The 13,489-nt window shown below is 40.4% G+C and overlaps 1 protein-coding gene and 1 pseudogene across 4 annotated transcripts in view; one reads left to right on the top strand and one right to left on the bottom strand.

Annotated features, from left to right (window-relative positions):
• The window catches only part of FAT3 (FAT atypical cadherin 3), a 662,573-nt gene that overhangs the window by 134,403 nt on the left and 514,681 nt on the right, over positions 1-13,489 (top strand). The window lies entirely within an intron of this gene.
• Positions 8,572-9,514, bottom strand: LOC116563207 (annotated as a pseudogene).

The following is a 13,489-nucleotide window of genomic DNA, read 5'->3' as shown; positions in this document are numbered from 1 at the left end:
TTCTTTCTTTCTTTTTTTTGAGACAGAGTCTTGCTCTGTTATCAGGCTGGGATGCAGTGGTGCGATGTCGGCTCACTGCAACCTCTGCCTCCCAGATTCAAGTGATTCTCCTGCCTCAGCTTCCTGAGTAGCTTGGATTATAGGAGCCCACCACCATGCCTGGCTAGTTTTTATATTTTTAGTAGAGACAGGATTTCACCATGTTGGTCATGCTGGTCTCAAGCTCCTGACCTCGTGATCTGCCCGCCTCAGCCTCCCAAAGTGCTAGGATTACCAGCGTGAGCCACCGCACCTGGCCACGTGGAGCCTACTTTCAAACCTAGCTTTGTGCAACTGCAGTATACCTCGCTTTCACCCATCTCAAGTGAAAGGGGTTTCCTTGCATGTTTCCAACTACACTTGATTTTGGTGTTGAGCTAAAATCTGTAAGGCAATAAAGTATTAAACAGATTTCAAAATCCTTGCAAACCTGGGTTTATTGACTAATGGTACTGGTCATTGATTAATCTTCCTGTTTTCTTTATAGTCCCATTGTTTGCATGGCTCTCCAGTGACGAACTTAGCTTTGAGACTCAGGTAAATGTGGGTAGGTAGGTCATAGGAAAAGCTCAAGCTGAATCATTCACCACGGCTATATAGATGACTGCATCAAGCCACTCCGAGTTTTGTTTCTTTTTTTTGGGCAGGAATTTGCATTTTGGTTTACTTGATATAGTGAAAAGCAGGAACAATTTGGTATTAGTGGCCTAGATTTTCCCACAGGTAATTTGCTACAATGCTTCTAACTTGGGTGTTATGTATAAAATATGTGTATTTGCATTTGCTTCATCGTATTCTGGATTATATATTTAAAAAAAAAAAAAAAAAACAAAACTTTTATTGGCCAGTCATTGTGGCCCATGCCTGTATTTCTAGCACTTTGGGAGGCCAAGGAACGTGGATCTCTTGAGCTCAGGGGTCCCAAACTAGCCTGGGAAACATGGTGGAATTCCACTTCTACAAAAAAATACAAAAAATGAGCTGGGTGTGGTGGCGCACACTTGTAGTCCCATTGACTCAGGAAGCTGAGGCAGGAGGATCACTTGAGCCCGGGAGGTCGAGATGTCAGTGAGCAGGGATCACACCACTGTACTCCAGCCTGGGTGACAGGGCAAGACCTTATCTTAAATAAGTAATAACTACAAATAAAAATAAAACTTTTGTCATCAGTGATACTTACATTTTGATATTTCTTTGTGACTTAAAAATCTCTTTCCTATAAACATTAATTCCTTTCAGTTAAAGAGCAGCTAAGTGAGCTTATAAGGTCACATACCCTTTGGAGGGTATAAGCTGCATCTTGAACCCACATCTCCTCATCCTAATCCAGTGCCCTTTTCTTTCATTACATATTTCTCATTATTTTTTCATAGTTTTAAAATTATAGTAGCAATATCTTTCCTCTTTTATTATTTTGTTCTCTTTCCATCCCTTAGAAAACACAACAGGGTTTTTTTCTACATTATCGGAAAAAGGGTTTGGGCTTGTTGAGATTTTTTATGAAGATGAGAGTGTCTGTATAATCTTCTTTTTTTTTTTTTTTTTTTGACAGAGTCTCGTTCTGTCACTAGGCACCAGGCTGGAGTGCAGTAGCACGATCTCAGCCCACTGCAACCTCTGCCTGCTGGGTTCAAGCAATTCTCCTGCCTCAGCCTCCCGAGTAGCTGGGGCTACAGGCATGCACCACCACGCTCAGCTAATTTTTGTTATTTTTAGTAGAGACGGGGTTTCACCATGTTGGTCAGGATGGTCTTGATCTCTTGACCTCGTGATCCGCCCACCTCAGCCTGCCAAAGTGCTGGGATTGCAGGCGTGAGCCACCGCGCCTGGCCGTGTATATAATCTTAATCATCTTCCTTCCTCTCCTCTTACCAGTTGTAGATTTTAGAATCTAAGCCCACAGAGCTGATGAGAAATGACTGCCTAGACTTGTTTCCAGGGGATGCGAGGGCTAAAGAGAAGTTTAGCAATTCTGTGTCCAATAAGAGAAGTCATCACCTTCATGCTATTTGTTCCGGGGTGGGAGCCCAGGAATCTTCATTTAAGCATTTCAAGCATTTCTTCCTCATGTGGTTGGCAAACACTACCCTAAATTTACTTTAGCTTCTCAGACAGTGGCTACCAGATTATATCTTTTATGTAAAATATTTTTTCTTAGTTTTTTGAGAGGCAGAGACTTGAGCTCATGTCTTAGATAAATTTCTTTACTAGTTGAATTTTGCAATCCAAATAAATCTTTTTTTATTCATTCATGGTGATATTTTTTTGAATGCCTTCCCAATGGATCAAAAATCTATTTCTGTGCTTCAGTCATTGTAGTGCTTAACATTTTGTGAAACTATGTGTGCTGGAATTAGTTGATACATTTAGTAGTTTTACGTTCTTGACTTTCTTAGAGACCTGCGAACCAAACCATACCTTTGAAAGTCTTTGCTATGCACCGGCATTTAATATATGTTTAATAATGTTCACAGTAAATGGATTAACTGGAGGCCTCCCCAGCTATAGTGGATTTGATCACAATTAAAATCACTAGTCTGGAAGATGCAATTTAATGGTTTCTTTCTTCACAAAGAATGCATTCTTATTCTTTGATACAACAGGGATTCATATTCTTGACTACTCAGAGGTTTTACACCATTTTGGAAAGAGCACAGTATATACTGAAAAATGTAATTTTCTATAAACTTTTTTGTAAGCTACAAACTTGAGCAATGTTTCACCCTTTCTATTTATCTGAGGTTAATTAAAGAAATATTTAATTGAGATGAACAATTTCCAGTTGGCACTTTAATCATGGATAATTGGGAAGATACTTTGCCATCCATCATTACTAACTGGATTATTTCATACATTTATCAAATATCTGTTATGTACCAGGCACTGTGCAAGTTACGTTTTAGGGACTATTTCTGTTTGTCACAGTAATGCAACAAGGTAGGGATCCCTGAGGCTTGTCCAGACAGGGTCACACATCTGGTAGTTTTCAGAGCTGAGATTTGAACTCTAGTGTAATGGACTCAAAATCTCGCTATTTTCCCTCTTTTCTTCTCCAGCATGCCATCATAACCTTGTTACTCATATGAATTTGTCAGATTTTCCTGGGTTATTGCTATATAATAAGCCATTGTGAAATTTCACTGGCTTATGGAAATATTTTTTTCTTGGCCCAGACTCTGGGGGAACAGCTGAAACAGCACTGAGGTGGACTGGATTGACTTAGGATCTGGCCCCACATGCCTTTGCATTCCAGGACCCAGGCTGAAGGGGTACTCACTTTCTGGGATGTGATACTCTCAAAGTGAAAGGCAGGAGCTCAAAAGGGCTGGTGCAAATTTGCAGTGCCCTAAGAGGCTCTATTCAAAACTGGTTCACATTCCATCAGCCAAAGCAGGTCATGGGGCCATCCTCAGCACTCTGGGGCAGAAAAGAATATTCCTTGTTACTTCCTAAATGTTTATGTCCCCACATAGCTCATATTAGAACCTAATAACAAATGCATAGTTTTAAGAGGTGGGGCTTTTGGGAAGGGATTGAATCACGAAGACTCCGCCCTTATGAATGGGATTCATGTCCTGGTAATAGAGGCTCCAGCTAGCTCCCCTACTCTTCTGCCATCTGAGGACATCTAGCAGGTGCCACCTGTGAGGAGCAAGCCCTCCCCAAACACTCCTGACTCCCTGGAGGTTCCCACTTTGAAAACCTTGAGCAATATATTTCTGTTGCTTACAAATTACCCAGTGTAAGTTTGCAAAGTATTTTTTTTTATAACAACTTAAACTGACTATGACACTCTTCCAATAGGGGAGAAAGAAGGAGGAGTGAATAATTACTGAACAATAGAATAGCATGACATAGCATATGACACCTCTCACAATTGTCTTCATAAGTTTATGTTAACTGAGTACTACCTGTGTGTAAGGCACTGGGCCAGGCACTAGTGACACAAAGAGGCACAGGTGTAAGACATAGGTGTCTGAGAGGTCAGAATGCAGATGCAAGAGATGATGCTGATGACAGTGGCAACAGTGGTTAACATCTACTGAGCACCATCTGTTTGTGTGCCAAGTTCTGTGCAAAGTGCTTCAAACAGTTGATCTCATTCACTCATCCCAGGAGGTATGGACAGTTACTTTTTTATTTTTGTATATCTGGTGTTATAAGGAAAGACTCACAGGCCCGGTGCCTATGCATTTACATTTACCTTTCTTTGTATTGAGGCTCTTGAAAGCATTTCTCCAGCATAGCTGAGCACAGAATGCTCTTTATTCCAAATGTTTTCATAGAACTAGCAGAGGCTTAGGAGACCTAATGTACATTTTGAATTCAAATAGACAAACCGAAGAGGCATTTCACACACATTAATTACTGCCAAGCTAATTACTATATATTGTGAACAGATTATTCCAACAATAAATAAGTATAGCTTTACAGTTGTATTCAGAGTTGGGCTGACTCTCTTCCATTTGCCTCTCTAAATCCATTCTCACCCTTCTTTCTGCTCTGTGCCCAGAGGCTCCTTGGCCAGTGGACTCTTTTGCTGTGTGACATCTCTTGGTCAGGATATTCATCCCTTTGACTCTTTCTACACTGGTTATTGTGGGCTGGATGCATTCCTCCATGGATGGGTGGTAACCCTTCCTTGCTGTAACTAGCCCTAGATTACTGCACTATTTTTGTTTTGTTTTACTTCTTTAAACTCTGCCCACTCCTTTGTAAATAGTCTATTTATTAAATGTTCCTCATTACCCAGTTTGACTGTACCATCTGTTTTCTGCCAGGACCTTGAATGATAAAATATTTTTCTTATTTAAATATTTCTAAAACAAATTTTAAGTTTTAAAATATTTTGAGTACTGATATTTTCTAGCAATTTCTACTACAGCTTCTGTAATACTGCTTTGATGTGTTGGTACATTTCAGTAACAACAGTAAAGAGATAATATCCAGGGCTTTCATTTTACAAGGTGAGAAAGTGAAATCAGAGGACTGCATCTTCCCATCTAACTTATGCTCTCCACATCTTTTCTCCCATGAAAGGACAGCTTTAGTTTTGCTAAAGACGCTGTGCCACCAGACATAGAAAAAAGGGTTTTGGCCAGTTGGTAGGATAGCAGGATCTTTGAAGCTCTCAAACATTGCGATGCTGTACTTTGATCTTCCACAGGGAGAAGGATTTATTTCAGCTGGTGGCCAAGGGAAGAATAAAGGCAAACAATTGAATAGCTTTTATTTATTTATTTCAATTGAAGAACTGTTCACTAGCTGCCAGTGCTAAGTCTGACATTCTTCGGCCAAAGTCTCTAATCATCATAGTCAAGAGTGGGTGAGTGAAAACCAAGAAATGGAAGAGCTTTATTGTTTGAAAAAACTGAGGAGCTCTTTGTCCTTGAAGAAACCATTAGCTTCAGTCCAGATACTTAAAAGGGTGATTAACTCTTACAGTAGCATCTCTTGCATAATGTAATACAAACTTCTTTTGTCTCATATTCAGAAGCACCAGACATCATATTTTGTCTTATGGCTGGTTGTTAATCTTTCCAACTTCTTTTCCCCAAACTTGCTTGGTAACTCCTCTTTGACAAGTTGGGGAGTAAGACCAATGTTATTTGGCAGCTTTGGTGTAATTCATGACAAATCCAGACTAAATGGTGTCCCCTGTCCTCATTCTTTTTTTGAGATGATGAGGCTTGTTGCATTTTGGCCCAGGCTTGCCCTTAAACTTTCCCCTTGAGACCAGAGCAAGCAAGGAGAGGAATGAAGTTATGATCAAGTGACAGCAGAAACTTTTCTTGGCTCTAGATTTTTTGACCATAATTACTTGAGAGAGAGAAAAAAAAAATTAATGTTTCCCTGAGGAGTCCTACAACATTCTGCTGAACTTAGTAGTTGTCATGTAAGCCAGGTGGGAGAAACGATTAGAAGCTTCTGGAAAATAATGAACAACATGCTTTTATTACTTTTCAGCAGGTACCTTCTTCTTGACCTTTTCTTAACTGTTGGCTGACGGCAGTTTAGGTTTTAATAGAGGAGTGTTGGTTCAAATCTATAATTATGTCTGCATTGTGTATCAGGCTTGAGCTGCTATTGTCCCTGTGTAACTAGTAAATGAAAAAAATAATGACAGTCATAAAGAGGTAATCCAAATAAGTTGGCAAACCTACAACCTGGAAACTTGTGTGGTCTTTTCTCTGTAAGCAGTCTTCCTTTTCTATTTAATAATAGACATTTTCAATTGCTTGCTGGCCCGTCAGGTCAGGGTCCTTATTTCCCCAGTTCCAAGAGATGCTGCATTGTTTTTATTTCTTCAATTATCAAACGGTGAATTTCAAGATCCTAGTAAGCAGAGATTACCAAAACTACCAGATGATTGCTCTATATATTTGTGGCTCTCCAGAAGGTAGCGGGATAAATTTATTGCCCTTCATGGCTTCAGATAGCTTGCATCTCATTTTAGTCTTCTAAAAATGGTTTTCTGCTAGGGTTTTGTATGTGTGTTCGAAAGACACTTTTATTTAATCATTACAGTTGGAAGAATTATAGAGTTTGATAAATATTTATGTGATGCCACTATATTCACAGTGTTTCATTGAAAAGAAAATGAAATGAAAATTGGGCTGTAGTCTGTTTTTTTTTGCTTGCCAGTTTTTATGAAAGCATGTCTTATTGATAGAATCTACAAAGGGTTGTATGTAGGATTCAGTTCAATTTATATTAAATTTTGGGCATTGGTATACAAGTTATTGAATATAATAGGATTCTCCAAATTTTCCCATTGGATGTTGTAGGATTTAGTGGCTCTTCTGGGCTGCTCTTTGTGATTAAATTCACAGATTTTCATTTGCATAACATAGTTAATATTCTAGTTGGTTTTTAAAAGCAGTATGATGGTGAGAATAATACTGAGTAAAATAACAGATTGAATATGAAATGTTTTGAACTGAAAGTGAATAAAAGTTGAAAGAATTAAAATAAAAGGCCAAGCGTGGTGGCTCATGCCTCTAGTCCCAGCTTTTTGGGAGACCAAGGCAGGAGGATCGTTTGAGCCCAGGAAATCATGACCAGCCTGGGCAACAAAGTGAGATCCTGTCTCTACAAAATCAATCAATAAATAAATAATAAAAATTAAAAAATCAGCTAGGCATGGTGGCGTGCACCTGCGGTCCCAGCTACGTGGGAGGCTGAGGTGGGAGGATCACTTGTTACTAGGAGGTTGAGGGTTCAGTGAGCCATGTTTGCACCGCTGCACTCCAGTTTGGGTGACAGAGTGAGACCCTATGTCAAAAACAAACCAAAGAAAAAAGAATTAAGATAAAGTTTGAGGTACATACACATACCCTAAAATATATGGCAAATGGTAAAAAAAAAAAAAATAGTCGTTGTAGTCACCTTCAAGATGTGTAAAATAGAGTGTAAATCATTTTTATAATTTTTTTATTCCATTGGCATCCTCACAAGCCTGCCTCTCTTCCTTTCCTCCTTCCTTCTTTCTCTTTCTTGAGTTCTACTTCTTACTTTTCTCATTTCCACGTTTATCATGTGCGTGTTCTCTGTTGGTATAGAGCTTTGCACTGAAGATGATGTATAGATGATTTATTGCACATCGCTCCTTTATTACATTGATCTGGAAAAAGAATTTAGTACAGCTGTGCTCAAATGAACACTGGGCCGCTGTGGCAAGGCCACGCAACTAGAACATGATTCGGAAATCAGTTAGTGAAAGACACGCTTGGACAGGACCAAGAGGCATTTCACTGCCATGAAACTAGGTTGGGGAGGGATTCTAAAACACAGCAGGGGACACTCCCACCCATCAGAGGTCAAGGAGCTTATCCCATATTGGTCTGAGGAATGGCTTTTTCTCTGATGACCACGTGTGGGACTATTTCAACTGCCACGAGAAGCCCCAGAAGGATTGTTGTTTTGGATTATTTATATGTGCTATACTTTTATATACACTATACTTTTATAATAGTAAATGTAACACATGCACTAAAGTCAGGATTGATCCTAACCTTCTAGAACCAGCTTCTCTTGGGTCAGGGAGGAAACGTTGTTTGTCACGTCGCCATGCAAGGATGATTGGGCTTTCATCTTCCCCTGGAATTACTAGAGCCCCCAGGCAATAGCCTGACTCAGAAGACCACAGGACTGGCTCCAGGGACAGATAGGCTCTCTTGCTTCTCCTCATTGGTCATGGCTTACCATGTTTCCTCCCCACAAATCCTTAGTAAACAAAGCACTGGCAAGAACCCGTGTCACTACCTTTCAACTCTCTTGGACAAGAAGAGGTTTTCCTCAGCTTGGACTCAGAACCCATGCTCTAGAACTGTTATTCTGACTAGGTTGTAAAGGGAGTGGGTGCAGGAGACAAAATGGCTAAAATGAAAATGGGAGCCACCAGTCTCTATCTGCAGCTGTAACTTAAGATGCCTACAGATGTGGTGAGTGTGACATGTGCAGGAGGGAGGTACAGAGGGACGTGACAGGCAGGGAGGGTGCTCCTGGGGACAGTAGCCTGTCCGCCAGCCTTCACTTGTTGACCTTTCCCTGGACAGCCACAGCCTCCATGGCTTTATACACAGTCTCTGCATCCCCCAGGAACTGCATGTGCCTGATGGACTTCAAGTCATTTTCCAATTCATAGACAATGGGAATAGCAGTCAACAGGTTCAACTCGATGATAGCCTCTTGAGAAACCTTCCAGATGCTTGACAGTGGCTGGAAGGCTGTTGGCATGGGCTGCAATTACTACCCATTTCCCCTCATTGATCTAGGGAGCTATTTCTTCATTCCAAAAGAGCAGCACTTTGGCAATGATGTCCTTCGACTCTCACAGGAGGGCAGCTGATCTTCAGTGAAGTCTACATACCTATGATCCTTACTGATGTTGGTGTAGAAAGGATGATTGGGCTTTATCAGAGGTGGTAGGATGTCATAGGAACACCTGCAGATCTTTACCTGGGCCTCACCATGCTTTGCAGCAGTTTCTGCTTTATTGAGTCTGGTCAGACACATGTAGTGTGCTTATTGAAGTGTCAGGCCCTCATTACTGGCAGCCACATGTGATCAATGGCCTCCAGCACTGTCCAGAGGGTCCGGATCACTCTATTCTGCACTGAGGTAAAGCAGAGGTCACATTCATAGCCAGCATCTCCCAGTGCCTGCCCGTGGTGCTTTGCCTCCTCGTGGCCCACTGGGCTCAGGTTGGCATTGTACCACCACATATGCTCTCTCTGTGGTGGATTGGCACCTAGAGAGAGCTTGTAGGCAGCCATAGTGGCTGGCTGAAGATGTGGTACCAACTCATATAGATGATTAAATCAAGAACTGGTAGTAAAGGCTGGGCATGGTGGCTCACACCTATAATCCCAGCACTTTGGGAGGCCAAAGCAGGAAGGTTGCTTGAGCCTAGGCATTCAAGAGCAACCTGGGCAGTGTACTGAGACCCTCTAAATAAATAAATAAGCTGGGCATGGTGGCATACTTACCTGTAGTCCCAGCTAGAGTGGCAGGAGAGAGCTAACATGGGAGGTCACTTAAGCCTGGGAAATTGAGGCAGCAGTGAGCTGTGATCACGCTACTTGCATGACAGAGTGATATCTTGCCTCAAAAAAATAAAAAATAAAAAGTTGATAGTAGAGACAGAAAAGCATGTAATGCCATGTAATTGCACACCATGTGATACAACATAAATGAATGTCCTCTCCTGATCATTCATCATGTTCACTGTGGCCTTAGTCTCATCCTGTGGCATTGTGGGATGAGTTCTGCAAATTCCAATTGAAGACACGACAGTATGAAAGATAACTAGAGGACTGAAGTGAGTTGATAATGCTATATAAGCAAGGCCTAATTTTCAAGGAATGCCTAATTCCAGAAATGAATCCCAGTTTTCTGGGCCTTGAAGCTCATAGTATTTCGAATGCCTGCTTTGAGAAAATAATAAGTTATAAAAACAAAACTGCATTTGTTTAGTACAAGGAAAAATATCACAGCAACTTAAAAATTTGAAAGTCAACAAATATGACAGATACCACAAAACTCAGAAGACTAAAATAGTTTTGTTTTTTTTATTAAGTGCCTGACACACCTCTCTAATGCTTTCTTTCCTACCTTTTTGGGTTGAAATTTGGTCTGATTGCCTCTCCCTAGGATAACAATTTTGTAATCGTTGCCATAGAAAATAAGAAAGATTATTAGTTTTTCTCCAGTGTAGTTGACCGAAATTTGCTTTTGTTATTGAAAATTTAGAAATATGCCTCCCAAGTCACAACTTGTTATTTTAATATGTCAGTTTTTAACATTGTGTCAAATTTGGAAAAACCTCTATCAAGTTTCTTTCTCATATACATTGTCGTCGATATTCTTGATGATAATACTGCTGCAAGACTGTGCTCCATAAACAAACAGAAGAACCTACTATTTTGTTTCCATGAGCTTTGTGAACAAAAGGAAAAACTTACATTGCATTTTTAACTTGCTTGCTACATCATCCAGGATAGAACTTTCATTTTGACACTAGGCAAGAACCACATCTAACGACAAGTTTGCACGTCTAATCATTTGATAATTTTCCTCGGAGTAGCGCCGGCTCTGTTCACTTTATCCTAATTTCTCCTCCATCACTGCCATAATTCTACTGCCACTCACCTCAGGTTATATTCATATAGGTGATACAAGTTTTGATCTTTCATCTTCATGCTAAAATCCTGGCTATCTCAGTGCAATGGATAGTGGGAGTGTTTTTGGAAGCCATTTCTACACTGAAATGGCTAAGAACGGTTTGTGTGTGTGTGTGTGTGTGTGTGTGTGTATACATATATATATATATGGAATTGAAGATGAGTCATATAAAAAAAACCCCACTAAATGCAAGCTAAATATATTCTTGTCTCAATTCTCTTTCAAACAGATCCCCATACTGGCTGCAACCACTTCACATGGTGTGATGTAAAATGTGATCAAAGGGAAAGAGATTAGAAATTTTGAATTGATATATTTAAAATATATTTTGCAAAATTTATAAAAGTGTAGGACCATGTGACTCATTGCTAGGATCCTTCTTGGGGCTTGGAAGTATTGGTTTTAACAGCTTCATGGTGAAATATGCATCTACCAGCAATATTGGTAAATGCACATTTTTCTGAAAGAAGTATTTAATATCATTAGAAGAAGTGACTGGGCTGGGCCAGGCCACAGAGTATAGTCCTGATTATAATGTTGATGCCAAAGGCAACCAGACCAGGTTTTAGGTTGCCGCTTCTCTTGTATATTACTGAACCAACAGACAAATGGTGCAAACTTGAACATAGACCACATTTGTATGTGAATGGATCTGACTCTTTGGTGTCTCTGTGCTGCTTGAGGAGGTGCCCTGGAAATTCTGTATCCAAAGCAGCCTTTGAAGAGCAAGAAATGTGCAAGTTCTTGGGAGGCTGAGGTGGCAGATCGCAAGGCCAAGAGATGGAGATCACCCTGGCCAACATGGTGAAACCCTGTCTCTACTAAAAATGCAAAAATTAACTGGGCATGGTGGTACACCCCTGTAGTCCTAGCTACTCGGGAGGCTGAGGCAGGAGAATCACTGGAACCCAGGAGGTGGTGGTTGCAGTGAGCCGAGATCTCACTGCTTTTTTGAAGTAGTTGGCTGTTGAGAGAATTGCACTGTTTCTTGGGCTGACTCTTTTTCATAAAATCTCTCTGGGAATTCACCAGTAACAATATACCAGCATCCAGGAAGCACATTAAAAGGGCCTCTGTGAGCTGGCTAATAACCGTACCAGAGTTCTTTCACTCAGACTCATTCTCCATATTCTAAAAGTGTAACTCGAGTGTTTCCTCTAAATTATAAGGAGTTTCATTTAAGCATATTTTGCACATTATTGTTGTAATTTACTATAAATAATCTTATTATAATCTACATATTAGCAGCTTGTCTCAGAATCCCTAGTTTCCATCCCTGTGGGCTGTTGGTTTGGTAGGATGTTTCTGTTTTCATTGACTAAACCCTAGATAAAGCACCGTAATTACTAAAAATAAACATTATTTTGAGGTCAGCTTTGAAAGGAAATTCTTTACTTGGACTATCTAAGTATGAGCTCTGAGGTTGTGAATGGTCTGTGAAGATGGAGAGGAAGGTTAGTCTTCTTCATGTGTGTTGGCTCTCTGTCCTCATATGTATCACACATCGGTCCCTGATCCTGGGTAGAGTTAAGTATTTCTTTCTTACACCCGAGGATGCTTCTAACAGAATGTTTGGTTAATGAGCAAACTGAATGAGCCTTGAAACAAAAACACAGGTATTAAATATTGGATAACCGTTTTATGCAATAATGCTCTAGATACTAAACTATCAGGCATATTCTTTCTTTCTTCTGACTGCTAATGTATCCTGGAGTTTGAGTGAGTTTCAGTTCTGTTTATGGCCGCTAAATTCAGTTTCACAACTGAGATAATGTAGGCGCTCAAGGGAGATTATGCTAACTCAAAATTCTATGTTCTACAGGAATACAGCATGAGTCAACGTGGATAATGATACTTTAGCTCATTTAGAACTTCATAATTTGATAAAATATGCTCAAGAACCAGGATGTAAGTAATAACGGCTATTGGGAGCCTTTTGGAGTTTGCACTGATATCCATTAACACTGTTTTTGCCCAGTCGTTCCTTACTTTCACTTTGCACACAATTCTAATAAAATAGATTTTCTGATAAACAATACTACAGAATTTTAGAAATTGCAAAGTGGAGATATTGCAGTAGATTGTCATACTTCCAGCGGTGAGAAATAACCCCGCGAATCAGGCAGCAGAAGAAAGAAACCACTAACTTTCATTGTGTGTTTTTCTGTGCCAGGTGTTAAGTATTCACTCATTTTCTTTTTACAAGAATTCTTTAGAGTAGGTACTCTGATGAGTCACATCTTATGGATGAGGAAACAAAAATTGAGTTTAAATTTCTTGTCCAAGGTTTCACAGCTTGTGGTGGGGCTGGGATTTGAGTGAGTCAGGTCAGCACCAGAGCCTGAAGACTTAATCATGGCACTTCAGAGATTTTCTGGATAAATAGCCCTAAGTACCTCCTTTATGACGTTAAGCCCAAGCAAGGCTCAGTGGCTCATGTCTATAATCCCACACTTTGGGAGGCCAAGATGGGTGGATCACTTGAGGCCAGGAGTTCGAGACCAGCCTGGCCAACATGGTGAAACCACGTCTCTACTAAAAAATACAAAAATCAGCCAGGTATGGTGATGCACACCAGTAATCCGAACTACTCAGGAGATTGACACAGGAGAATTGCTTGAACCTTGGAGGTGGAGGTTGCAGTGAGCTGAGATCGTGCCACTGCACTCCAGCCTGGTTGACAGAGCAAGACTCTGTATACGCCCCCAACACACAAAAAAAGGGGCCTTTAAGTCCAAAGAGTGCTCATCACTTCATTCCCATG

The sequence above is a fragment of the Sapajus apella genome, unplaced genomic scaffold (assembly GCF_009761245.1).
Source record: "Sapajus apella isolate SASKATOON/1434 unplaced genomic scaffold, GSC_monkey_1.0 scaffold34, whole genome shotgun sequence".
Taxonomy (NCBI): domain Eukaryota; kingdom Metazoa; phylum Chordata; class Mammalia; order Primates; family Cebidae; genus Sapajus; species Sapajus apella.
Note: the sequence above shows the minus strand (reverse complement) of the source record. Positions and strands in the feature narration are given on the sequence as shown.